Source organism: Telmatherina bonti (genome assembly GCF_933228915.1).
Source record: "Telmatherina bonti genome assembly, chromosome: 3".
Classification (NCBI taxonomy): Eukaryota; Metazoa; Chordata; class Actinopteri; order Atheriniformes; family Telmatherinidae; genus Telmatherina; species Telmatherina bonti.
This window is the reverse complement of record NC_136621.1, coordinates 6,634,125-6,661,498: the sequence shown is the minus strand read 5'-3', so window position 1 is coordinate 6,661,498 and position 27,374 is coordinate 6,634,125. Positions and strand designations below refer to the sequence as shown.

General features: G+C 44.4%; 1 protein-coding gene and 1 pseudogene across 2 annotated transcripts in view; one reads left to right on the top strand and one right to left on the bottom strand.

The window, feature by feature from the left end:
* Nucleotides 1-18,728, bottom strand: part of LOC306774883 — a 35,256-nt pseudogene extending 16,528 nt beyond the window's left edge. The window contains exons 1-3 of the transcript in view: nt 18,127-18,728; nt 14,769-15,083; nt 11,137-11,194 (exon numbers count right to left, since the gene is read on the bottom strand). The product of the transcript in view is annotated as an uncharacterized misc_RNA (transcript). The remainder of the gene's footprint in view (nt 1-11,136; nt 11,195-14,768; nt 15,084-18,126) is intronic.
* The window catches only part of tenm3 (teneurin transmembrane protein 3), a 150,742-nt gene continuing 138,401 nt past the window's right edge, over nt 15,034-27,374 (top strand). The window contains exon 1 of the mRNA XM_079265008.1: nt 15,034-15,131. The gene's annotated coding sequence lies outside the window, so the exon portion shown is untranslated. The remainder of the gene's footprint in view (nt 15,132-27,374) is intronic.

Below are 27,374 nucleotides of genomic sequence, written 5' to 3'. Positions count from 1 at the left end.
CCAAACGGCAGATGAATAAACTAAATTAATTTAAATAATTGGTTCAGGTCTCAGTATTAATTTATGTGTACGATTTTTGTATATTTGTGTTTGTGTTTATATGTATATGCAAACTCAAATGTAATTTGATATTTCAATTTACTTGAAATATTAATGTTGCAACCCATGTTGATTTTACTGCTGTTTTATTGCTGTTATATTTAATCATATTTTTGTATCATTGGTAGTGTTGTGTGTCTTCTGTCATGGGAAACATGGAAATTAGCATTTAGCTAAATCTGCTATATTTACAGCCTGTCAATATACCAGATCTAGCCTGCTTTGCCTTCTCATTAATATGCACTGTCCCATTTAAATAGATCTGAAAAGAAGATAAATATAAGAAAAATAAACAGACGGACGGACGGATGGATAGATGGTTGTAGTGGCTGTATAGAAACTTTATAGTGGCTTATTAACAGATCTTTTAATATGCTGTTTAGAATTTATTACACACAATCTTCTACTTTTGTTTTGTAGGGGAATTTTGCACCATTTATCAGTCAGATAAAACTCTGACCACAAATAGATTGATTATGTGGAAATGATCCATGAAGCGTTGGAGGCATGAAGAGAAAGCCAGCGGGAGAGGTGCTATTATCTCTGCTTTGAGGCAAAGCCGGTCATTCACATGCATGCGTCTAATATGCGCAGGTCTGATTCAATCCCCATCAGCGTGATGAGCAGGTTGAGGCTTTTAACTAATCACATCATCTAAAAGGAGAGAACAAAGGAGACAGTGGCCCAAGAACACAGAAGAGACAAGGAGATCAAAAGCTTTTGGAAAAGAAAGGTGCATCACTTCTTAAATATATGAGTCATCAATTTTGAATTACTTCACCTCTTCTTTTGTCTATTTCCCTCTCTCAACCTCATCAATCCATTCCTGACTAACACTGTTCAGTCTCATCCCGCTCACCTTGCATACTCAAGGTATTTTAATCCACTTAAACACATCTATCTACATTGGCACTTAATGTGGGCTGTGGCCCTCCTATACACACGTATAACAATATTTACTACCTAAAACAGAACATTTCATGCAACCCAGCAGATACACAGATGAAGAAAATCCAAGGCCATAAGTTCAAAACACTGCTGAGAGACATAGAAACTGAAAATAAGACATTACCGCAAGAAGAAAAGATACACAACAGTGACTTGGAGGCCACACATCACCATTGTTGAGCAGAGACAGTAGAAAGAAGATCAGAAACACAGGACTATATAGCTGTTTCTGCAATGAATCAGCAGCTGTAAACTCTGTCCTAGTTAGTCTAAACAGAGTTTATTTTCCAGCATCACTCATTAGACTAGATGTTAACTTGTAACTAAGGACCGTTTGACCTCCTGCACTGTGATGTGTTGCAGAGCAGAAGAAGCCTCTGACTGAACACACCTCAGAGAGGGTCTGCAGGGGTCAACATGTTTAGCAACTTTTACAATATCACAGATCAGTCTCAAGACCTGAACCAGAACTTTTGGGTTAGTTTGTTCTGTTTCTTTGAGAGCTCATGCACACTGTACCTGTTTGGTCCACTTTAAATAAAAACCCTGTTCCACTTCCACGACAGTTCAGCTCTTGTGGAGAAGTGTTAGCTCTCATCGTCCCTCCAGTGTGGACCATGGTTCCCTTGGAAACCAGGTTCCTCTTTTAGGTTATTAGCTGGATTTTCTTCTTCTTTGTCTGTGGTTGTTTTGGGAAACGTCACCCCCAGTGATTGGCACCTGTAGCTATAGGATGTCCAGATGTTTGCTCCACTTGAGTAAAGTTCAGTGTGAAAGCTTTTTCCAATCAAATTGAATCTGCCAGACAATCCTGCTCTAAATAACCTTTAATGCCAAATTATAGCTGGATGCAGACGGACAGGTCTACTCCTGGTACTTTCATAATTTGATTGTTTTTAAGGAGATAAGCTATATGTCACTTGATGCATAAAACAGAGCAATACCACCGGAAACCATGAGGGCAGTATTGAGTTGTATAGCTGACGCACAACCAGAGAAAGAAACAAACCAGAGAAGAAGAAGGGAAACAGAAAGGAGACAACTCAGAAACCACCAAATAAAAATACCTCGAGAAGAAGATGATAACATCTGAAACCTTAGTGATTTTCTTCTACTGGTGATTTTGGACAGTTGTAGCAACTTTATAGCGGTGCGTTACAACCAGTGTCAGAACCATAGCCTGTATGTTAAAAGATGGACGGAGCCTCCCTGACGTCACCCATAGGTTTCTGTGGAGCTGAGATGGGGCCTGGGAGCGTCATGGTGGATGACTGACAGCGCGCGAACTCCGAGCTGCCTGTAGCTAAGAGCTAATCAAGCTAACCCAGAGATAACAGGAGCTAACCAGCTAACGGAGGTATGCGGGCTAAAGCTAAGTCACATTATTAACCGGCTAAAAACCGTGGTTGTTCTGTCTTCTTCTTACTTGAAGCGGGAGATCGGGTACCTGGCAGTCTAAAGGCCCTAAATATACCAAATTTCCATGGGAATTTGTTTTGGAGCCCCTCCTGGATGAAAGGGGAACTGCAGTTTTCTGCACTTCCGCATAGGCTTCACTTTTCACCACCAGAAGTTGCCGCTTAGTCAGAACGTGGAAATGAACTTTGAACTCAGAATGCCCACTAGGTGATGAACACCAGACTTAACAAGACTCATTGAAGTATGAGGACAGAGACAGATAACAACATTTGAAGCAGATGTCCTCATTTACATACATAAGTGAGCAGAAATGGGACTTAAATCTGGTTCTGGTTCTGCTGCCCCAACATATGCTGTAGAGCTGTCTGCATGAAACATCTGCAGACACTGAAAGACCCTCATGAAAAAAGAGTCTGATCTTTGCCTTTTTGCAAACAGCCTCGGGGCTCAGTTTGGTTGAAGACCAACACAAGGTCTTCTCTGTAGTGACCAAACTGCATCACAGTCTGTGGGACAAGGTTCCCCATGGATGCTCCTCAGAGCAAAGTGGATGTCAGTATGTGGTCAGGACTCTGTGTTTGTATCTACGGTGCTCGGACAGAAGTTTCCAGATGTTAACAGATGCTGTAATGTTGAACAGAACAACAGTGTAGCAGCTGATTTTACCAACAATGTTGCTACCAGGATGTTCCCTCTGAAGATCCATTTTATATGAACCAGCACAGAGGAAAGACACCCTACATCCATATTTAGTTCTGTCAACCATATTCTACTGCTTGGTGTCCCTGTAAAACCTAAACGGGTAGGACTTTTAGCCTAAATTCACAATCCCCAATGGGCCACGGATTCTGGTAAAACTTGGGTTTAGGTGTTGTTGTCTTGTGTCATGTGAAACAGGCCTGATCGGACTCCAGAGGGCGTGTGGACTTACACCGCCGGTGTCTGTCTGGAGGATTTCTCTGCATAGCAAAGGCAGACCAGCAGATATCATTACCAGCTGGATTCAATCATTCCATGTTCTCATACCCGCAAGTTTTCTCTCTCGCTCCCACTCATACACACACACACACACACACACACACACACACGCACACACGCTAAACTGCTAGCCTACGCAGCAATCACTATTACAACATGCTGCAGGCCTCCATTAATTGACCAGTCATTCAGAGCCAAACCCAGACCTATGCCAGACCAGAACATGCCAAGCCCAGATATTAATTTCAGTCCAATCTGCATCTTAACTTGAATCCTAAACAGCCAATCAGAAACAGTGATTTTTCTGGTCCCCATCAGGACCTCTGCTCCTGACTGGTTTAGAAAATGTCCTAATGAGGACATGTCAACAAGAACACACACGTTATGAAAGAGTGTCTGCTTGAGACCCGCTTGTTTCTAATCGAACTCGAGGAGAAATGAAAAACCTCTGCGTCTCTGCTGTGAAGGACGTGGAGTCTGCACATGAGACTGGACACTGCAGGAGACACTACGGTTGTTTTAAACGAACTGGACTTGACTTGTCGTGTTCTTCTCATCGTCTGGTAACAGAACTCAGACTGTTTTCCATCGCCTGTTAAAATAACACTGTGAATCTTTTTTGTGAGCAAGGACTCAGGTTTGATCGGAACATTGGCAGGTAAAAGTCCTGGGTAGTACCAAGACGATGTTTAGAATAGAAAATCTAACGTTCAGGGACAAAAATTCACAACATAATGTATCAATTTAAATAAACCTTGAAGGAAAATGTGCTGACCAAACAGTGATTAACCACTGTAACGCATTGCATCATCATATTTATCTCCATGATAAGTTTGAAGAAGAAAATCTAAATGTGATGAGATGTGGTGTTAGAGCAAACATTCATTTTAACATCATTATTATTCATTTAAAATTATTATTCATTTAAAATATGATAAAGTTATTTTGGTTTGGATTGTGCATGAATTATGGAAAAAAACTAGAAATGCACTTGGAGAGTCCAAACCTCCGCCAATCACAATATGAAAGAATCCTTTAAAAAATTTGTGGATCCAAGCTGTGATCCAGATCACCACCAAAATGAAATCAGTTCTTCCTTTTCACATTTCCAACAACTTCAGAAAATTTCATGAAAATCTTTCCTAAACTTTTTGAGTTATCTTGAACACAAACAGATAAACACCTGCAAAAACACAACCTCCTTGGCCGAGGCAATGATACTGATACCAAGATTACAATCCGTATCCATTGATGTCACCATGACCTTATCTTTTCTTTTTTATTGCAAAGGGTTATGGGGGTTTTAGCATACTTATGAAACTGTTTATTCAAAAATGAACATGACAGCCGAAAAGGAGTGTATGTCTTCACGATATCTTCAAGTGTTATAATAAGCAGTTCTTGTCAAACTGTCTTGTCCATTTGCTAACAGTCCTGGTCAATATTAGAGTTGTCTCCATGACTACATCACTTTCCCATGTATTGATAATGCTTGCCACAAGTTAATTATATCGTTCTCACACAAAATTAACTCATGGCCATGATTTAGTAACTCGTTCTCATGCATTTGTAATGCGTGACCACAAGTTTTTTTTTTTTTTCATTGATGTCACCAGACGGGCTCCGTACAGTGCGTTACATCGCGCTGTAATAATGCGCTGCACATAAACATAACAGATGTCCTTACCAGCTGCCTGTTGCACAGTCACACTTTTCAGCCACTACGAAACCTGTCATTTATTTATACCTGCAGATCCGAAATGGTCCGGGCGCAACAAATAGCACCGGTTCCACCACAAACTGCCATACCCAGCAGCGCAACACCTGGATCAAAACAGTGATCCGGATCACCACAAAATTAAATCAGTTCTTTATTTTCACATTTCCAAACACACTTGAAAATTTCAATCCTTTCAATCATTCCATAACTTTTTGGGTTGTCTTGAACACAAACAGACAAACAAATAAACAGACAAACAGATAAACGGTGGGTAAAACATAACCTTTTTGGCGGACGTAAAAAGTCTGAACTTAGAGAACTAAAGATTATTGATGTCAGCATGTCATCTTCTCTCTGAACTACCTGGAAGATTCAACGCTGATTCATGCAGAAAAAAGCAACGTTTTGACTCAGTGACTCAGTGGGAATACATTTTTTTTTCCTCCTGACACTTTTATTTTGACTCATTTTAAAATACCTCTTGATGTCCACTTTATTTTTTATCTTCCTGAAGTTCTGAGCATCTCTCTGGTACTAGCTAGCTCTAGCCAAAAGTCCTCGCTCTATCAGGAGAGACTGACGGTAAAAAATACAAGAGCAGAGCCAATCACAGCACAGAACTGGGTTGTAAGGCGGGACGATCGATGGATGGACAGATGGATGGATGGATGGATGGATGATGGATGGATGGATGATTGATGGATGGATGGATGGATTATTGATGGATGGACGGATGGATGGATTTATGGACGGATGGATGGATGGATAATTGATGGATGGATGGATGGATGATTGATAGATAGATGGATGGATGGATGGGTGAATAAATGGATGGATGATGGATGGATGGATTAATGGATGGATGATGGATGGATGGATGGATGGATGGATGGATGGATGGATGGACGGATGGATGGATTATTGATGGATGGACAGATGGATGGATTTATGGACGGATGGATAATTGATGGATAATTGATGGATGGATGGATGGATGATTGATGGATAGATGGATGGATGGATGGATGGATGGGTGAATAAATGGATGGATTAATGGATGGATGATGGATGGATTTATGGATGGATGGATGGATGGATGGATGGATAATTGATGGATAATTGATGGATGGATGATTGATGGATAGATGGATGGATGGATGGATGGATTAATGGATGGATGGATTTATGGATGGATGGATGGATGGATAATTGATGGATGGATGGATGGATGATTGATGGATAGATGGATGGATGGATGGATGGGTGAATAAATGGATGGATGATGGATGGATGGATGATGGATGGATGGATGGATGGATGGATGGATGGATGGATGGGTGAATAAATGGATGGATGATGGATGGATGGATTAATGGATGGATGATGGATGGATGGATGGATGGATGGATGGATGGACGGATGGGTGGATAAATGGATGGATGATGGATGGATGGTCTACATGTGTTTTTCTGAGAAATCATTGGATATGACGGAGAGATATTTGTGATTGATTGATGATTCTGCTTGCTTGTGAATGTGATTCTTTCAGACATGCTCCACATGAGCTGTTTCCTCATGTTGAGAACATAAGATCTACTTCAGACTAGTTTAATCCTGCAAGGTGGAGGTGAATTTGCAGTAAAAGGAGATCTGCTATCAGGGGCATGTGTTCATCGTACAGGCTGTTTTTTTTATTTGATATCATACCTGGTTTCTTCCCTACAGAACCAGATATGAATAAGTTGTGTAAAAAACACGTTTTAGTTCTTCATATGAGTAGGGACATTTACAGATGTTTGGTTTCTGTAGGAGGAAAGTCCAGCACAGAAAACTAGGGTTGTATTGTTTAAACACCCAAGAGGAAATCTGTGTTTCTTGTTTATCTGTTTGTATCGGTAGTGATTGAAATGTTTTGTTTTTACTCTGAATGACGCGGGCTGATAGACGTATTTGTGTAAAGATGAAGTAAGCCGTGACCGCTGTGAAAAACAAACTCGTGCACCCAGGTCTTGTCTTCCTCTGAAAGCACAGGACTGAAATCCATTTCAGTGCAGTGAAAAGACAGACGTTCGTGTGTGTGTGTGTGTGCTGGTCATTGGTCGATGTAAAAAGAGTTTAACGTGACATTGGGAGCTTTTGTCCCAATAGGCACATTGTTTCTCCGCAGAGCCAAAGAGGGCGCTGGTTTATTTCTTTCACGAAGCTGACTGGTGTTTCCGCTCAGCCCATCTTTGTGTTGATTCAAACTGAATAAAATCTACATGAGTTGTTCTATGCTGAGCTTCAACCACAGGTGTGTAAAACAGCAAGTCGCCGTCTTTTATCCTGGTTAGGTCCACCCCACATGATTTTAATCATCAGTGTTATTTGAAACACACACACACACACCCGCTGCATGTGTGTGTGCGCACAGTGCTGGCTACTCTCTATTACTTACACAAAAGCTACAGGGGTGCTCTGGTCAGGATAATTACCGTTATTTTGTGGTGCTGCAAGGAGGCTGAAATGTCCAAACCAACAATGGCTTTCTCTCACACACACACACACATACACACCACCACTATGAGAGAGAGTCACGGTGAGTTATCTCACCATCGACTTAAATCCACACATACTGAATAACGGATTAAGAAACGGAAAAAGTTCCACTTTCCCCCCGCTGCTGCTGCTGGGTTAGAAGAATTCTCACCACACTGCCAGTTGCTCTCTCTCTCTCTCTCTCTCGCTCTCTGTCTCTCTCTCTCTCTAAGGTTGTGAACTTGCCCAGTAGGGTTCCCATAGAGTGAAATGAAAGAGCTTAGGAACCTGTAGCACACACACACTCAAACACAAACACACACATGGTGTGTTTAAACGGCAGGAACATTTAATCTTGCACAGGAACACACACACCTCCTACTCTTTCTATCGATCTTACGTGCACAAGCGCGCATGCACAAACACAGTCACACACTGAAGGCCTTATAGGCTGCATTGTGTGTTAGTGGGGGGCAGCAGCTAATACAGTGATGTTGGAAAAGCTTTACTCCTGGAAGGATGGAGAAGCAGCTAAAGCAGAGAAAAACTATCCAGTTGGTCCAAACATCCTTCTCCTTCTGCTGCACGATGCCTCTGCGTGCACGTTGGATCTGCAGTGTTAAATCTGCTTTTTTTCTGGCTGTAGTCTGATTTCACCACCAACAGCTCAACTGCATGAAACTGATGGAAAACAGATGAATGGATGAACAAAAATGTAATTAAAAATTTGGCCTTAATGTACTGAATAATTATAGATTATGAAATAGTAACTATGTCTGATAATGCTTTTAGAAGTGAACAATGACAAATGGCAGAAACAAGGAGCAAATGTTGTATAGTGTGTGTTTTAGCCTTATAAAAAAAATCTAGAGAAAAAAAAAAGTTTTTAAAATGTTTAGAAATATTTGACATCCCCTTTTTTTTGTAAAATGTCTATTTTATGATCATTTGTTGTTTGAAACCCCTTAAGAGGACATAATTTCTTTGTTGTGAAAAACGTGTTCTAACTTTTCACAGATAGTCTTCCTGCATGCTGGTTTTACTGGTTACACTGCAGCTCAGAGTCAAATCAACTTTGTTTATAAACAGATTAAAAAAAAGAATAGATGATTACCAGAAAGTTGCATAAACAAGGGCCAGATCTATCCCAATTTGTGTCTGTAATGCAGAATTTTACACGTGGTGCAGAACCACGGTTTGTGGAGGTTTACAAAGAATGTTGCGTAAATGGGCGGCAGGTCAAACATGTTGCAGACTCTTTCTAACTGAGGGTTTTGCACGTTTCATGGTTTGGAACATGGCAGGTTTGGTGAGAAAACATGACCTGCAGCACAGAAATCGGACTGCCACACAAAGAAACGATGTATGGGAGCAAGTTTTAGGAAAAGTGGATGCTGTTGGTAAAAATATGCGAACAGGGGATGAAGTAAAAAGAACAAAAGAAATACTGGCATATGATAAAACGTCTGCGAATATAACAGATGGGGTTGTCGGGGGTGTGCACTGTCACCTTAAAAAGAAAACATGAATGAATATGACACAGTCCCTCGTTTCTAATATAGGCCTCATTTAATTCATAAACCGACACACCTACAAGCCAGCCGTCTAAAACCACACCAGCTCACAACAGAAGACTGTTGATGCACTGACCCGAGACGTTTTACCACAATGTTTATTCTACTTTTGGCCACACAGATCCACTGCACAATCAGCAAATGTTGGTGCTTGCCATTTCTGTACACATGTTGAGTGTCTGCAGGGGCACAAGCTTCACAGGGGGAGACAGGAGGCAGAATATGTGTAACATCAGGACGGACACAGTAACAAGCATTCGTAGAACGACTGGAATTAACCCAGAGCGGAATGAACGATCACATCATAGAGGAATTTATTATTCCAATTAAAAATGGGAGTAAACCAGCCACTTACTTTGGAATTAAGATTATTTCTGAACTGTTTTAATTCAAGAAAATGTTTACATAGTTATTTATCATCTGTTTAATGATGGTTCAACTATGAGAAGAATTAGAGGAATTAAAACTGTGATGTAAATGTGGTCTATATTGGTCATTAGCAGGTGTGTGGGACTCCTCTCCAAATCTATCCTTGTTCCTCCAACGTCTCGGAAATGCTGGATGTTTTGATGATTGTTTTCTTGTTCATCCCAAAAATATTCACGTGAATATACTTTGCTTCAATGTCTTCTTCATTTGACAATAACTGCAGCCATGTGCGCAATTACACACACAGACTGCATGTCCTTTTGAAACACGTCAAAGTAGGCGCAGTTTCTATCAGAAAAGTTTCTCTCAGGTGTGATAGATAACGTTGCAGGTGCTAAATTAAAAATATTCATATTTTCTCATCCCAACACACATAATAGCTTGTGAATGTGCTATATTGCATATTCATTGTGGCAGACATACTAACTGGATGCAGATGTGCTACTTTTTAACTGTACTATCTTTTAAAAAAAAACTCAACACTAGGTGCACACTGTAAGTAAATCAGTTTGTACTTTTTTGCGTGTGCAGTGAGTTTGCACGTTTTAGAACACGCAACCTTTTAGTAGATCCGACCCTAAGAGTAACAAAATAGGAATAAAAACAAAAATACAGCTGATATGAAAGCGATAAAAAACGAGCATGAAACAAATTATCTGCAAAAAATGCCAACACCAAGTCTTGTGTATATGCAAGAGAGCCACTGGTTCGAGCCTCGGCTACGTTGTGCGAACACACATTGTAATAACATATGGATTCTCTCCAGGTGAAATTTGTGTTGTGATGGAATGGAAACAGCTTTGCACCCTGCATTGGAATTTGCCAATGTGGACCCTGGAGGGGGTTTGGGGGTTATTCATGTTTGTTTCAACACAGAACATGTCTGAAGCTCATTAATAATTACACATACATGTACGTGTCTTTACTCAGGACATGGTCAGACTCATAACCATGTAAATGCTTCCTTGTCTGTGATGCTGCTTTCACAGCAGTTTGGATGATGCAGGTGCAGCATTTTCTCCTCTCTTTCACCCACACACACAAGGTGATGCTGGAGGCAATGCTTCCAGGGACAGAGAAGGCTAATATTTCCCCAGATGAACAACCACTATTATTGTTAAACAGTGAAAAACAGAAAGAAAAACCAGAAAAGCTGCTGAAGAAACGGATTAAAGCAAACCTGAAATGACCTTGCTCTTCTTCTCTGCTCTACATAAATAAATAAAACCAAAATGAATTAAATTTCATTAACTTGACAACAGTAATGATCTTCCAGCGTTGTATTTTTAGCTGGATGAAACTTCCACCATCCTGTTGTTCCGAAGGGTAAAGAAGCACCGGGGATTAACGCTGGATGTGTCTTAGTGCCTCTAACTGTGGGACGACTGCTACAGGAAGCAGTCGGGAGGCTGCATGTCCTTGTCTCTGTTGGCCCAGGTTTGACTTCCTCACCTGGGCTCTGCTGCATGTCATGCCCCCACACCCTTGTCCGCTCTCTTTCCAATCCTCCCTGCACCATCAACACGACCCACTGAGAGCTTTGAAAAGGAGGAAATAGTTCATTGTTTCTGTGAAACGGAGGAGTTCCATGCAGTTTTCACCTCAAACTCGGGCTCAGCAGAAAACAGGTTTCTGTTTTGTACAGTTCAGATTAAATATGTGGGAATGTTGTGCAGCTTGAATGGAAGCTTGTGTGGAGACTTAGAAATAGTTTTTCTTTGGGTTGTAAATCACTTTTTCACACGGTGGAAGCTGCTGCACCTTCACTGCTATGAATTTTGAGCTGAAGTTTCTATAAATCTCCAACTGAGCTACAGCTCTGAGCTCCGAGTTGCAAATCCAAACTATTTTTACTCTAAAAGTATCCCCAGGTTAATAAGAAAGAAGTGATTCATTGTTGCAATAAATAAAATAAAGGGATGTTCCTGCACATGCAGGAAAGTCTCCTTGATGCTTACGTGCAGCAGATGTTGCAGGTCCATGAAATCTCTGAATTTCCTGCCAACATGCATCTCAGAGCAACAGCCAGTTCATCAGTTTAGCTTTGATGCTGCAGGAAGCAGGCCATGTCTCGGAGTCTCACACCATGTTTTCGCTCAAACGTGGCCCTTAAAACACTTTTTTTCGCACCAAAACAGCAGTGATGCGCTGCACATGACTTACATCCAGATGCCCATGATGTTTTTTTTCCTGCAGAAGCTGAAGCTTTTAATCTCAGTCAGCATCCAGACATGATGTTTTCAGCTTCAGTTGTCAGGTTATTAGGCTAAAATTATGTAAAATATATAAATAGATAAAGCAGCATAAAGAGCAACCAGCGGAAGAAACTGAATTTATTTGTAAACTTTGCAGAAATAACACACAGATCACCCGAGATATGACCTTTTCTCATATGCATCATGTCTGAAACAAACACACATCAGAAACTATTTACATTTTTGTCTGCAGAATATTCAGAGTCTGTCCTGAATGTGAGACCTGAGCTTGCAGACAGCTTGATATTCATACACATCGCTGCATCAGAAGTGGGCTGAATCCAGATCCTTGTGGGACCCCAGAAAATCTCATAAGTGTGTCTAACTTGAGATGTATTGGAACTGAAAATAAACACACAACAGAAACTATTTACATATTTACACTTTTTCCTCATTGTACAGTTATTTCTGCTACTATTCACCTGCTATCCTCCGTAAAGCACCTCCACCTCAGCTGCATCACAACCGTCTTCTTGGCTTCATTCCAGCCACAGAGGATCATTATTTTTCTGCTTTTCTCATCACCTGTTAATTTTTGGACATTACCATCGCTTTAAGCTCTCTGATTGGTGGAAAGTTTGACAGGAAGTGACTTCATGATCATTTCCAGGTGTAAATAGAGGTCTCTTAGCAACATGGAAGCGAAAGTGATGAAAGTGATAAATAATGGAGTTATCGTGGATCGTTGTGGATTTCCCATGAATAAACAGTAGAGTTAGTGGCTGGACTGTAAACCTCCAGGACAGTAAAGAAATGCGGGACAAAGTCCTAAAATGACATAAAGGTAAAGGGTACGATATCCATCGCATTTTACACCCCCCCCCCCCCCCACACACACACACACACACACACACACACACACACACTACCCACTCTTGTTGTTGAGACACTGTGGACCTGCCAGTTAAACCAACCAGTTAAACCAACAGGTGGTGGATTTCACGTGAACTCCAGATGCATAAAAATTTAAAATAAGACGTAAATCGACGGAGGAGATGCTGTGGAAGGTGAGCCAGGATTGCCTTACTTCCAAACGTTTAGGATTAAAAGCGGGACTGGAATGAGACCAGGAGGCAGCATGTAGGGCTGTGGGACATCAGCGTGGTGGTTTTAACAGGAATTCAGGAAGTTGTGTGATTTGTTCTTGCCTTCAGAGTCCATTTTTTTCCCACCTGTTGCCTGAGGAGTGACCAGAAGTAGCCCAGCAACGTTTCGTTAGGAACTGTATCCTGACATACAGCAACTGCTTTGTGTGTTCTGGTTCATGCTTTTCCTCCCAAACACACACCTACAACTTTCTCTGCCTGCACGGTCTGTGACACAATTCCCAAAAACCACCAGAAGCGTTCAAACGAAAAAGTCCTGCTTTGTAAAGATCGTGTGAAAATGGCTCCACCTGCTGATGCAACATATAAAACAAACATACTCGTTTGTTTATGCCATTAAAATCCGGCCATTTTTTACTGGACCCTTGCTGCTCAGCTGCTGCTGGAGTCCAGTTCAGCTTCAGATGCAAACTGGATTTACGGCTGGTCTGGAATCAGTGCAGCCTGGAATGTTAAACATCTTTCACGTCTCAGGAATCCCACTTGGGTGTGAAACAAGCAAACGTAACTGGAAATTAAACAGAGTAGAATTAGTCTTGTCCTTCACACAGGCCGCGTGGTTCCAGTTTGTGACAGGTCATTTTCCTCTGCCACTGGTTTATAACGTATTTATTATTATTATTATTATTATTATTATTATTATTATTATTATTATTATTATTATTATTATTATTATAGAATAATATAATGTATTTTCTTTAACAAAACATTGTTTAATTTATTTTTATTCAATAATATTTTACATATATTATGCAGTTTTATGTTTGGTGGAGCTTTATCGTCTCTCCTAAGTTAGGACGGAAATTCTTCGACAAAGTCGGGGGTTCTTGGAAAAAACAAAAATAAATGAATAAATAAATTTTAAAAAAATGCTATATGATAAACTTGTAAATCTTAACTATGGTAAAAAGTATCTATATATGAATTTATGAATAAATCTATCTCTATATGTGGTCAAATAAAATATTAATTTATTTATTAATTTTAAAAAAGCAAAATTACTTCCATACTTTCCAAATAAAAAAATACATAATAAATAAGAATTAAGATAATTTAAAATAATTATCATTTCTGCAATAATGCAGAAACTTTGTGTTTTGCATACACACACACACACACACACGCATATACATATATATATATTTATATATATATATATATATATATATATATATATGTGTGTGTGTCTGTATTTGTACATATATATTTTATTTTCTAAATAAAATATATTTTATTTAAAGATGAAAGAAAATTTGAAAGAAAATTTAAATGTAAATATGAAATAAGGTCATGTGGAGTAAACTGGGATCCGCGCGCGCGTTTCTTCTTTCTAAGGCCGTTTTTATTTCAGTCCTCTGGTTCATACAGCCGCTGCATACGTGCACGTGTCCGCGAGCACGTACAAATGCAGTGTGTGTCTGCGCGCGTGCGTGTGTGAGAGGGGAATGGAGAGCGCGAGGAGGCGGCTGAGAGGACTGGTTGTGAAAGCGGGAGATGAGAGCAGAAGAATGCGGGGAAGGAGTGCCTCTCCCCGGCCCTCCTTCTCTCCTCTCCTCTCCAGCTCCTCCTTCCATCCCCCTCTTTTCTCTCCTCTCTTTCTCTCCCTCACCCTCTCCGGCTCAGCCAATCACATCGCGGCCTGCCGTCGTGGCCCCGCCCCCCTCCTCGCTCACCCTGCTGTAAACTATAGAAGTCCAGAGCGAGACGAGACGCGCGCACTCACACGCGGAGCAGAGGTGGCACAGCCAGGCGGACACGCGCGCGCGCATGAGAAGGAGGAGGCAAATGTTCGGTGTGTGAGAGGAGAACTGGGTTTTGCTCCAGAACCGGAACCGCTGCTGGTCTCCCTCCCCTCCAGGGTTCGGATCGTCTGCAGAAGAAGTGAGAAGGAAGACTGAGGAGGTCCAGGAGGAAAGTGGGAGTCGCTTTTTATTTCTTCTCTCCTCAAAGCGAGGGAGGACAGGAGCAGGAGGACGGGGACAGGGGAGGACGGGGGGACGGAGGGTTTCCCTCTGCGAGCCGGAGTGTGGATGGCAGTCTGAAAGGAGAATTAACCCTTTAATCCTGGAGAACTCACACAGAACAGGTACACCGACCACTTCTTTCTTTTCCCGTACACCTACACTGTGTGTGTGCGCGCGTGCATGTGCTCTGTTGCTGGACCGGTGTGAACCGGTGCGCGTGCGTTGGGACGGTGCTGGGTCTGTGCTCGGTTTTCTGTCATTGTCTGAATTCACTGCCTGCAGATAAACTCACTGACTAAACAGCACGGTGCGCGTGCGTGTTGGGGTGAGAAAGTGGTGAGAGAGGAGAGGTTTTTCTCCAACTGCTTCAGATTTCCCTTTTTCTTTTACACCTTCCATGCCTCTGTTGGTGGGGCTTGTTCAGACACGCACACACACATATTTACATGTGTGTGTGTGCGTGTGTGTAACTATGGATAATGTTATATTTAGTAAGTTGTGTTGCTTTGAAGCTGCATCGTGATGAACAGCTGCTCTGGGTTTCTACAGGCTCATTTCACCTGAGTCCTGGAAAGTCAAAGTAAAAAATCTTCCTTCCAGGAAAAACAAGCTGGAAAAAAACATTTTTTACAAAATCTTAATTTAATTAAGGCTCCCTTAAAAAAAAAAAAGAATTTTTTTCATGAGATGTTTTAGTCTATCAGTGTGAAGATGAAGCTTTTTTTTTTAACTGAATGTGAAATCTGTTCATTTGCTGCCAGCTTTAAAATGTGTTTTTCTTCTTTATATATATGTGTGTATATATATATATATGTATATGTGTGTGTATATATATATATATATATATATATATACATACATATATATATATATATATATATATATATATGTATATATATATGTATATCTGTATATATATATGTATATCTGTATATATATATGTATATCTGTATATATATATATGTTAGTATATATATATATATATCTGTATATATATATATGTATATCTGTATATATATATGTATGTATATATATATATATATATATATATATACATACATATATATATATATATATACATATATATATATATATATATATACATATATATATATATATATATATGTATATATACATACATACATATATATATATATATATATATATATATATATATATATATATATATATATATATATATACGTATATATATATATATATATGTATATATACATACATACATATATATATATATATATATATATATATATATATATATATATATATATATATATATATATATATATATATATATATATATATATACATATATGTATATGTATATATATATATATATGTATACATATATGTATATGTATATATATATATGTGTATATATATATATATGTGTATATATATATATATGTGTATATATATATATATATATATATGTATGTATCATGATAAGCTTTTTTTTCAGCACATTTTTTCGTGTTGTTGTTGGGAGGCCGTCTCTGGGAAACATCCGTCTGCCTGAAACGCTCCACATGAAGGAAGCTTAAATGTTATCGGTGCAACAGAAGCTTGTATACATGTGTGAACCTGAGCAAACGGCTCTGCACACACACACACACACACCACACACACACACACACACACACACACACACACACACACATGAAAGTGACTTTTTTTTCCAGGCTGGATCAGCTTCTTCATGTCATCTGAAAGTTTTTAAATGTAAAAAAGGTGAAAAACTTGGACAAAGTGTGTGTCAACGTGTCCAGAAACAAGTTAAACACAAACTTTAGTCCTAAGATTGGACTTTGGCTTCGGACGAAAGTGAAGAAGAAGTTTGTTTCGTTTGGAACAGAAAGAAGAAAAGCTGCACTGAACTGGTGGTGTGTGTTCATGCGTGTGTTTAGGTGTGTGTTTCATGCAGGGCTGCCTGATCTTGGAAAAAAGTGTCGAACCCTGTGATGTGGAAAAATGTAGGAATTTTCAGCAGACTTGAGTTTCACTTTGAGCTTCCATCTTGTTGATCACCAGTCTGCACTGGTCTGACATCTTACTGGGAAGGTTTCACGTTCGCTGTTTTCTGCAAGAGGCTCGTTTTTATCTTTTATCCTTGAGTAAATGTTTCACTCCATCGTGTTTCTTTTACGGCAACCCGTGTCGCACACACACACACACACACACACACGTTACAATGCCGAGGCTCAAAAGACATATTGTACAGCTCTGCTGGAGGTGTGTGTTCAGTTGTGTTTGGGTATGTTTATTGTGTATTTTGGTTGTTTAGGTGAGTGTTTGAGTGTGTTTTTATGTTTGTGTTTAGGTGTGTGTTTAGTTGTGTTTAATTGAGTGTTTAGGTATGTTTATTCTGTGTTTAAGTGTTTCTACGTGAATGTTTAGGTGTGTGTTTATGTTTGTGTTTAGGTGTGTGTTTAGTTATATTTAAGTGTGTGTTTAAGTATGTTTATTGTGTGTTTTGATGTTTTTAGGTGTGTGTTTAGTTTAGTTTGTTTGTGTTTAGTTATATTTAAGTGTGTGTGTGCAGGGTGTGTGTTTAGGTGTGTGTGTGCAGGGTGTGTGTGTGCAGGGTGTGTGTGTTTAGGTGTGTGTGCAGGGTGTGTGTGTTTAAGTGTGTGTGCAGGGTGTGTGTTTAGGTGTGTGTACAGGGTGTGTGTTTAGGTGTGTGTGCAGGGTGTGTGTGTTTAGGTGTGTGTGCAGGGTGTGTGTTCAGGTGTGTGTGCAGGGTGTGCGTGTTTAGGTGTGTGTGCAGGGTGTGTGTTTAGGTGTGTGTGCAGGGTGTGTGTGTTTAAGTGTGTGTGCAGGGTGTGCGTGTTTAGGTCTGTGTGCAGGGTGTGCGTGTTTAGGTGTGTGTACAGGGTGTGTGTTTATGTGTGTGTGCAGGGTGTGTGTTTAGGTGTGTGTACAGGGTGTGTGTTTAGGTGTGTGTGCAGGGTGTGTGTGTTTAAGTGTGTGTGCAGGGTGAGGGCAGGGTGTGTGTGTGCAGGGTGAGGGCAGGGTGTGTGTGCAGGGTGTGTGTGCAGGGTGTGTGTGCAGGGTGAGGGCAGGGTGTGTGTGTGCAGGGTGTGTGCAGGGTGTGTGTGCAGGGTGTGTGCAGGGTGTGTGTGCAGGGTGTGTGCAGGGTGTGTGTGTGCAGGGTGTGTGTGCAGGGTGTGTGTGCAGGGTGAGGGCAGGGTGTGTGTGTGCAGGGTGTGTGTGCAGGGTGTGTGTGTGCAGGGTGTGTGTGCAGGGTGAGGGCAGGGTGTGTGTGTGCAGGGTGTGTGTGCAGGGTGTGTGTGCAGGGTGAGGGCAGGGTGTGTGTGTGCAGGGTGTGTGTGCAGGGTGAGGGCAGGGTGTGTGTGTGCAGGGTGTGTGTGCAGGGTGTGTGTGTGCAGGGTGTGTGTGCAGGGTGTGTGCAGGGTGTGTGCAGGGTGTGTGTGCAGGGTGTGTGCAGGGTGTGTGTGTGCAGGGTGTGTGTGCAGGGTGAGGGCAGGGTGTGTGTGTGCAGGGTGTGTGTGCAGGGTGTGTGTGTGCAGGGTGTGTGTGTGCAGGGTGTGTGTGTGCAGGGTGTGTGTGCAGGGTGTGTGTGTGCAGGGTGTGTGTGCAGGGTGTGTGTGCAGGGTGTGTGTGTGCAGGGTGTGTGTGCAGGGTGTGTGTGTGCAGGGTGTGTGTGCAGGGTGTGTGCAGGGTGTGTGTGTGCAGGGTGTGTGTGCAGGGTGTGTGTGCAGGGTGTGTGTGTGCAGGGTGTGTGTGTGCAGGGTGTGTGTGTGCAGGGTGTGTGTGTGCAGGGTGTGTGTGCAGGGTGTGTGTGTGCAGGGTGTGTGTGTGCAGGGTGTGTGTGTGCAGGGTGTGTGTGTGCAGGGTGAGGGCAGGGTGTGTGTGTGCAGGGTGTGTGTGCAGGGTGTGTGTGTGTGCAGGGTGTGTGTGTGCAGGGTGTGTGTGTGCAGGGTGTGTGTGTGCAGGGTGAGGGCAGGGTGTGTGTGTGCAGGGTGTGTGTGCAGGGTGTGTGCAGGGTGTGTGTGTGCAGGGTGTGTGTGTGCAGGGTGTGTGCAGGGTGTGTGTGTGCAGGGTGTGTGTGTGCAGGGTGTGTGTGTGCAGGGTGTGTGTGTGCAGGGTGTGTGTGTGCAGGCTGGACTGAGCTGCTGCTGCTGCTCCGACACAGAAAGAGAAGATGGGCTTTAGCTTTCAACCTAATCACTTCCAGACATGGAGATTTGCATTCCTCGGCTTTCTCACTCCCTCTCCTTCACAGTGTGTGTGTGTGTGTGTGTGTGTGTTCCTATTTTTTTCTCTCTCAGTCCTCTCCTCTTCCTCCCCCACACTGTTACCTTTTCAATTTGAAAGCAGAACGTGGAGCCTCTCCTTCAGACGAGGAAGTGTGTGATGAATTAAAAGAATGTGAGGGCCGCCACGCTTCGTAAAGACGGAGCTCGGACGGTGGGGGAGGAAGGAGGGACGGTGGGGGAGGAAGGAGGGACGGTGGGGGAGGAAGGAGGGACGGTGGGGGAGGCAGGAGGGACGGTGGGGGAGGAAGGAGGGACGGTGGGGGAGGCAGGAGGGACGGTGGGGGAGGAAGGAGGGACGGTGGGGGAGGCAGGAGGGACGGTGGGGGAGGCAGGAGGGACGGTGGGGGAGGAAGGAGGGACGGTGGGGGAGGCAGGAGGGACGGTGGGGGAGGAAGGAGGGACGGTGGGGGAGGCAGGAGGGACGGTGGGGGAGGAAGGAGGGACGGTGGGGGAGGCAGGAGGGACGGTGGGGGAGGAAGGAGGGACGGTGGGGGAGGCAGGAGGGACGGTGGGGGAGGAAGGAGGGACGGTGGGGGAGGCAGGAGGGACGGTGGGGGAGGCAGGAGGGACGGTGGGGGAGGAAGGAGGGACGGTGGGGGAGGCAGGAGGGACGGTGGGGGAGGAAGGAGGGACGGTGGGGGAGGCAGGAGGGACGGTGGGGGAGGCAGGAGGGACGGTGGGGGAGGAAGGAGGGACGGTGGGGGAGGCAGGAGGGACGGTGGGGGAGGAAGGAGGGACGGTGGGGGAGGCAGGAGGGACGGTGGGGGAGGAAGGAGGGACGGTGGGGGAGGCAGGAGGGACGGTGGGGGAGGAAGGAGGGACGGTGGGGGAGGCAGGAGGGACGGTGGGGGAGGCAGGAGGGACGGTGGGGGAGGCAGGAGGGACGGTGGGGGAGGAAGGAGGGACGGTGGGGGAGGCAGGAGGGACGGTGGGGGAGGAAGGAGGGACGGTGGGGGAGGCAGGAGGGACGGTGGGGGAGGCAGGAGGGACGGTGGGGGAGGCAGGAGGGACGGTGGGGGAGGCAGGAGGGACGGTGGGGGAGGAAGGAGGGACGGTGGGGGAGGCAGGAGGGACGGAGAGAGACGGTGGTCGGCATGACGAGAAGCAGGGACACAATCAGGAGTCTTTATCTGTGCTGCTCTAGAAGAAAAAAAAAACATGAATCACGCCAAGAAACTTCCAACACGTCCATCCACACACACACAGACACACACACACACAGACACACACACAGACACACACACACACAGACACACACACACACACATGTTACTGGATGAGTTTTAAACGTGACATCGGGCTGAACTTCGGACATTTTGCTTCTCTTTCTTTTCTTTTCTGGAACGTCCTGGTGGATCCGGAAGCCGGTGGTTCGAGACCCACCACTGAACAGCAGTCAGGCGGCTGCTGCGCTCCTCTCCAACGCCTCCAGTCATGTTTCACCTTGAAGCCGCTTCTTCTGAGGTCATCAGCCATAGGGTCGTCAGCTGTGAGGTCATCAGCTGTGAGGTCATTGGTTGTGAGGTCATCGGCTTTACCTTTTTGTTGAAAGCGCTGAGCGTGCGCTGGCGAGCGTGCGCTGGCGAGCGTGCGCTGGCGAGCGTGCGCTGGCGAGCGTGCGGTGACGAGCGTGCGATGACGAGCGTGCGATGACGAGCGTGCGCTGGCGAGCGTGCGATGACGAGCGTCTGCGCGAACTCGTCCACGTCCCTGCAGGTGTTTCTGGTGCGTTTGTTTACATCATGATGCGAAGGACAGGAAGTGATGTCATTCCCATCTGGGATTATTTAATCAGGAGTTTTATTTTCTGAGCTTGTTGGAGAAGTTGTAACAAAGAAACTTTTTTCTGTTTATTATTCATCATCTTTATGGAATAATTAAATAATGATGACGGGAGTTTTTTTGCCCTGAACTCGTCCAACTCCAGCAGAAGAGAGACAGCATGAGGTCTGAGGGCCCCAGCTTTAAGGGCCCCTGTCCCTCCCAGACTGTGAGCGTTTCCATGGAAACACATTGTCACCTCACCGCTGATCCGGTGGGGCTTCGTCTCCGCTTCATGACCAGATGAAACGGTTTCCTGCCGTCAGATTGCAGAAGATCCGGTTTCTGTTCCAGCAGGACAGAGATGAGCTGCGGACTTCTCTCCGGTTCTCTGACCCAACGAGGAACACGAGAGCAAACTGCTGCTTTCACTAATAACGTTTTAAACACGACCGTTGCTTTTATTGCCGTAAATCATCATTTAACTTTTAACGACGTGATTATTTACAGTTGATCAATCATGATCAGGTCTGATATGATCAGATTGTTCATAAATCTCCTGTTTCCATCAGGAATTTTCCCTCCATGTCTGGGAAGGTTTCCGGAGTGATATTTGATGGAGGGATTACTGGTCCCAGTATGAAATGGTGGCATTTGTTCCTCGTCCTGCGGCGGCCACTCGGTGTGTCAGATTAGGACTTTTTTCCTGCAGGCTTTCACAGATTATAATAGATGTATTTGCAGATTAAGGGGGACAGTTTATGTGTGTGTGTGTGTGTGTGTGTGTGTGTGTGTTGTGTGTGTGTGATGACCACTGGGGCAGACAATGTGACCAGCCAACCATTATATGACCTGCTGGATCCCAGCACACACACATGCATGATGCAGCGAGGATGTGTGCACGTTCACATGAGCAGCCAAGCATGCTGTGCTGGACACACATTCTCTCTCTCTCTCACACACACACACACACACACACACACACACCATACTGCCCACTTTTCTGCTTCGGCTTTCAGAAACAAACTATCGGCATTGTTTACTAAACGTGTGTGTGTGTGTGTGTGTGTGTGTGTGTGTGAAAACACACCGTGAGATTTTCTTTCTGCTTTTTCAGAACTTGACTCTGCTCAGTTTCTGCTCCTCTCTCAGTCTGTCACACACACGCACACACACACACACACCTCGCCTTGCTCTCCCTCCACAAATAGAGCCGGATCTCCTAGCAACAAGGCCTTTGAGAGAAACGTGTGAGATAGATTGAGTGTCTGCAATATAAGGGTCTTTAAGTGTGTGTGTGTGTGTGTCTGCGCATTTTCAAAGCCAAAAAGATGATAAAAGTCATCAGAGCAAGGACAGAAGGGGTGCATGCAGGACGGCCGTGTCCTTGCAGGACGTCTTTGTAATCTTTCAGATGGACTCCATTAGTCCAGACGGGACACCGTGAGCACAGAACGGCTTCTGTTCTTCCCCAACAGGAAGTAAAATCCACGGCGTTCCTGGACAGACGGCGGCGGGTCGGTCCAGTTGTGGAACCGCCGTCTGGCTTTGTGTCCCGCTGCAGGTCGTCTTCTCCAGGAAACAGAAGAATCTCGAGTTTGTCTTTACGGTGAACTTTAAGTTCTTCACTCGGGACAAATCAGAAAAACTGAGACGCGTTCAGATGCTTCTGTCGTCGTACAAAAATGAGATTTCAGGGAAAATCCTGATGATTCACTTTGCTCAACTTTCAGACCAGAGATGGACGATACCAAAGTTTTCCTGTCGGTACGAAACCATTAGTTTCACTTCTTGGAAAATTCAGACCATAATATATGAACTGATACCTTTTATTTAAATGGAATTATGGAATATCAATACACAATGAACACCAAACTCTTGAAAATAAATTATTTTTAAACATTAAATTATGTTGATGAGTAAATTAAACAAAATTAAGAGAATAAATGAATAAATGCTTAAATGATTAAACTAGAGTTTAATAAAAGATTATGGGAGCGGGGAGACAGCGTAAGGGTTACATTATCTTGGCAGAGGCCTGCGTCTCCGGAGGCTTCCGGTTCATGTTACTAAAATATTATTTTATAAAACAGAAAATGATCATATGTGTGTAATAGGACGGTTCATACTGTGTAAGAATGAAACAACCTTTTTAGCACCTGTCCCACTGAATAAACATCGTTTCCATCCTCAACACCCGTTTGAGGCCTAAATAGAAGTTCACATGATCGTGGCTGGACTGTCAGACCTGGATCTGCCGGATCTGAGCTGGTTTGCAGAGTCGGGACAGAGAAACGGTGGAGAATGACTTCATGTTTGTGTTTTAAGCTGAACATCAGAAGCTCTGATGTTACAACGACCAGTTCTTCTCTCTTGTGATCAACCTGATTATTAATTATCTGCTGAGCCACTGCACCAGACGCTGAGTTGGCAGACGTCTTCCACATCTTTGCTAACCCTGCTCAGTTCTAAAGTCGCGTTTCTGTCGCCCAACTCCTGCATGTGCTGTGGGTTCGTTCCGGAAATGTCTTTCAGAGCAGCATCTTTGCTCGTTTCTCTCCAGTAATGAAGCACCTGGATGAACCAGCATCGCTGGCAGTGAGCATGTCCAGAGGTTTCCTCTGGAGCCGCCCAGGGGCCCAGACCCTGGATCCAGCAGGTCTCCTCTACTTTAGCCTTCAGATTCGTCACCATGAAGAACCAAACCTGCAGTTATGCTTGTTTACATTGTTCCATGCTCAGTAAACACAAACTTGCCATGGATCCATGCAGCTGTCACCATTTTTACTACAGTGTCTCTGAATGGACAAACAAGCTGTAAACCTGCAGTAGCAGCTTTATTTGATAGGAGCTAGAGCCCCGTTTGGGATCAGGAGCACCCTAAAAGCACCACAGAAGAAGACGGTACACATGGAGTTACCTGTAGTGCGTTATGGGCAGCTGAGGCCCCTGGATCCACTCGCACATCAGAACAACAGAAACGTTCACATTTTAATCCCAAACAGGAAGTTAGTTTCTGCATTTCAGCCATCCCAAATGATGGAGAGAGCTCTGTAATTATTCCCAACACTCCTCTCTAAAATACGATTATACATGGACAAACTTGGGCCACCGACGACCACCATTCGTTTACAACACGCCATCCCCATCGTCACCACTAGATGTCAGTAAGTAAGTCCTACACGCCCCCTCTGTCGTCGTCACCAGGAGTCAACAGGCCCCAGCTGCGATTGGCCCTGAAGAAACCGGATACCTGGGTGTGTACAGGCAGGTTTCCATGCAGGACGCTACTCTCAGGGAACTGAAGTCTACGCAGAAACACATGAAGTGAGCGTATTGTGAGATCAGTTTCAGAGCCTCCAGGAAGCCGTCGGAGCCAAAGCCAAACCCTGGTGGGAATTCTGGAAAGATGCAGAGGAGTTGGGTCACTAAGAGCTATATTTGTGAGGTGAATTTCAGATTCTGGAGCCTGCCTGCAGCATGTGGGACCAGATGGAGACTTTTCAGATTAATAATCAGGAATTACAGTCTGGAAGTGAAGGGAAGTTGTGATCAGGAATTTACTGCAACTAGCAGAGGAAGATGTTGGTGGTTTTACCTGGACCAGTGAGTCCAGTCTGTCAGAAAAACCTGTGAATGTTTTCTACTGGATGTGTGTTTGACCATTCTGGACCAGTTTCCACCAGCCTGGTGAGCCGGGAGAGTGATGAGCTGCCGGCTGACCGAGTCGTTCTTATCAGAGACTCAGTCCAGATGCTTCACAAACACTTTTCTCTCTTTCTGCCTCGTTCCTCTCCATCATCATCCTCCTTTTTTCTGAAATCCTGGTTTCCTCTGTTTCTTCACTCTGAGTCCGTTGTTCTTTAATCATAATGAACGTTCCGCCGTACAACCCCGGAGATAAAAGCTTTTCACTGAAGACGTGAAGCCGCTGGATGTCTGAGGTCTGCGTTACGTCATCCACCAGCCGCGGCCGCGGGACCAAACTCTGACAGCGAGGAGAGAAATGCTGGACATGTTTCCATGGTAACACGCGGCGGCTGAATGCTCACGTTGAAATTCACGTAAAAACAGAAATAAAATGAAGAAATAAACTTCTGTAGTGTGTCTTTAAAATGACATCAATTCCGACTATTAATAAATGTGACTAATAAATAATAAGAAATTATTATTATTATTATTATTATTATTATTATTATTATTATTATTATTTTATTTATTATTATTATTATTATTAATTTTGTTTTTTCTTGTTATTATTGTTATAAATGACATTATGGAGATGGTAAATAGTATTAATAAAAAGTAATAACAAATCTGAATATGAATAATAAAATAATAAATCCATTATTTAAAATATCATTTTAGTTTAAAAAAAGGATGACTTACTCTATTTTATCCGTATTTATGCATATTTATTATTAATTTTTATCCATTGTTTTTTGTTTTGCTTCCTTCTAAAAGAGAATAAAAATAAATAGGTTCTAATTTAATAATAAATATGAATTTTTGTTTTTTTAAATTTTTAAATATTAAAATGATATGAATATAAACAAACAATTACTGATAAATAGTATGAATAAATAGTCATAATAATACATATTACTGCTAAAACACACACACACACACACACACACACACACACACACACACACACACACACACACACAGGCTTCATTCTGGTTTTATCCGAGCTTGTCTGGAAAATGAAGGCCGATGTTGTGACGGGAAAATGAACCATGAACACCTGCAGGTGGTGGAGTGTGTGTGTGTGTGTGTGTGTGTGTGTGCGCGTGCGTGCATGTGAGAGCTGATCTGCAGTGAAGTGTTTAATCTGGAAGGAATGGCTCCTGCTGTGTGGCTGGACGACGACGTGTGCATGAAGAAAGTCAGAATAAAAAAGCCTTTTGGTCATTTCTGCACGTGCAACTGGTGCAGAACCAGTCAGCACTGGTTTACGTTCCTCACCTGCCACGTCAGATACGTGCTGACATCTGCTGCTGCAGATGGTCATTAAAACACTCTGTCCCTGTCAAACGAACAGGAAGAAGAAAAGTTTTTCTATTTTCTGGATGAACGCAGATCATTGTTTGAAACGCTGCTGAAAGGAATCGTTGCTGAACGTTGTTCCCGACGAAGATGTGAAGAGTCTTCCTCCCACTCTGTCGGCTAATCCAACCTCCTCCTCCTCCTCCTCCTCCTCCTCCTCCTCCTCCTCCTCCTCCTCCTCCTCCTCCTCCTCCTGAGAGGACAGATCACAGTGAGGACCTCTGGAGAAAGTGCTCCAACACTCTCTAACACCCCATCCATGTGTCATGGCTACCACCTCCCACCACTCCTCCCCCTCACTTTTACTCCTTTGTGCGGGAGGTGCTGGAGGTGTGGGAGGTGCTGGAGGTGCGGGAGGTGCTGGAGGTGCTGGAGGTGCTGGAGGTGCTGGAGGTGCGGGAGGTGCTGGAGGTACTGGAGGTGCGGGAGGTGCTGGAGGTGCTGGAGGTGCTGGAGGTGCGGGAGGTGCTGGAGGTGCGGGAGGTGCTGGAGGTACTGGAGGTGCGGGAGGTGCGGGAGGTGCTGGAGGTGCTGGAGGTGCGGGAGGTGCTGGAGGTGCTGGAGGTGCGGGAGGTGCTGGAGGTGCGGGAGGTGCTGGAGGTGCTGGAGGTGCGGGAGGTGCGGGAGGTGCTGGAGGTGCTGGAGGTGCTGGAGGTGCGGGAGGTGCGGGAGGTGCGGGAGGTGCTGGAGGTGCTGGAGGTACTGGAGGTGCGGGAGGTGCGGGAGGTGCTGGAGGTGCGGGAGGTGCTGGAGGTGCTGGAGGTACTGGAGGTGCGGGAGGTGCTGGAGGTGCGGGAGGTGCTGGAGGTGCTGGAGGTGCTGGAGGTGCGGGAGGTGCTGGAGGTGCTGGAGGTGCGGGAGGTGCTGGAGGTGCGGGAGGTGCGGGAGGTGCTGGAGGTGCGGGAGGTGCGGGAGGTGCTGGAGGTGCTGGAGGTGCTGGAGGTGCGGGAGGTGCGGGAGGTGCGGGAGGTGCTGGAGGTGCTGGAGGTACTGGAGGTGCGGGAGGTGCGGGAGGTGCTGGAGGTGCGGGAGGTGCTGGAGGTGCTGGAGGTACTGGAGGTGCTGGAGGTGCGGGAGGTGCTGGAGGTGCTGGAGGTGCGGGAGGTGCTGGAGGTGCTGGAGGTGCGGGAGGTGCTGGAGGTGCTGGAGGTGCGGGAGGTGCTGGAGGTGCTGGAGGTGCGGGAGGTGCTGGAGGTGCTGGAGGTGCTGGAGGTGCGGGAGGTGCGGGAGGTGCTGGAGGTACTGGAGGTGCTGGAG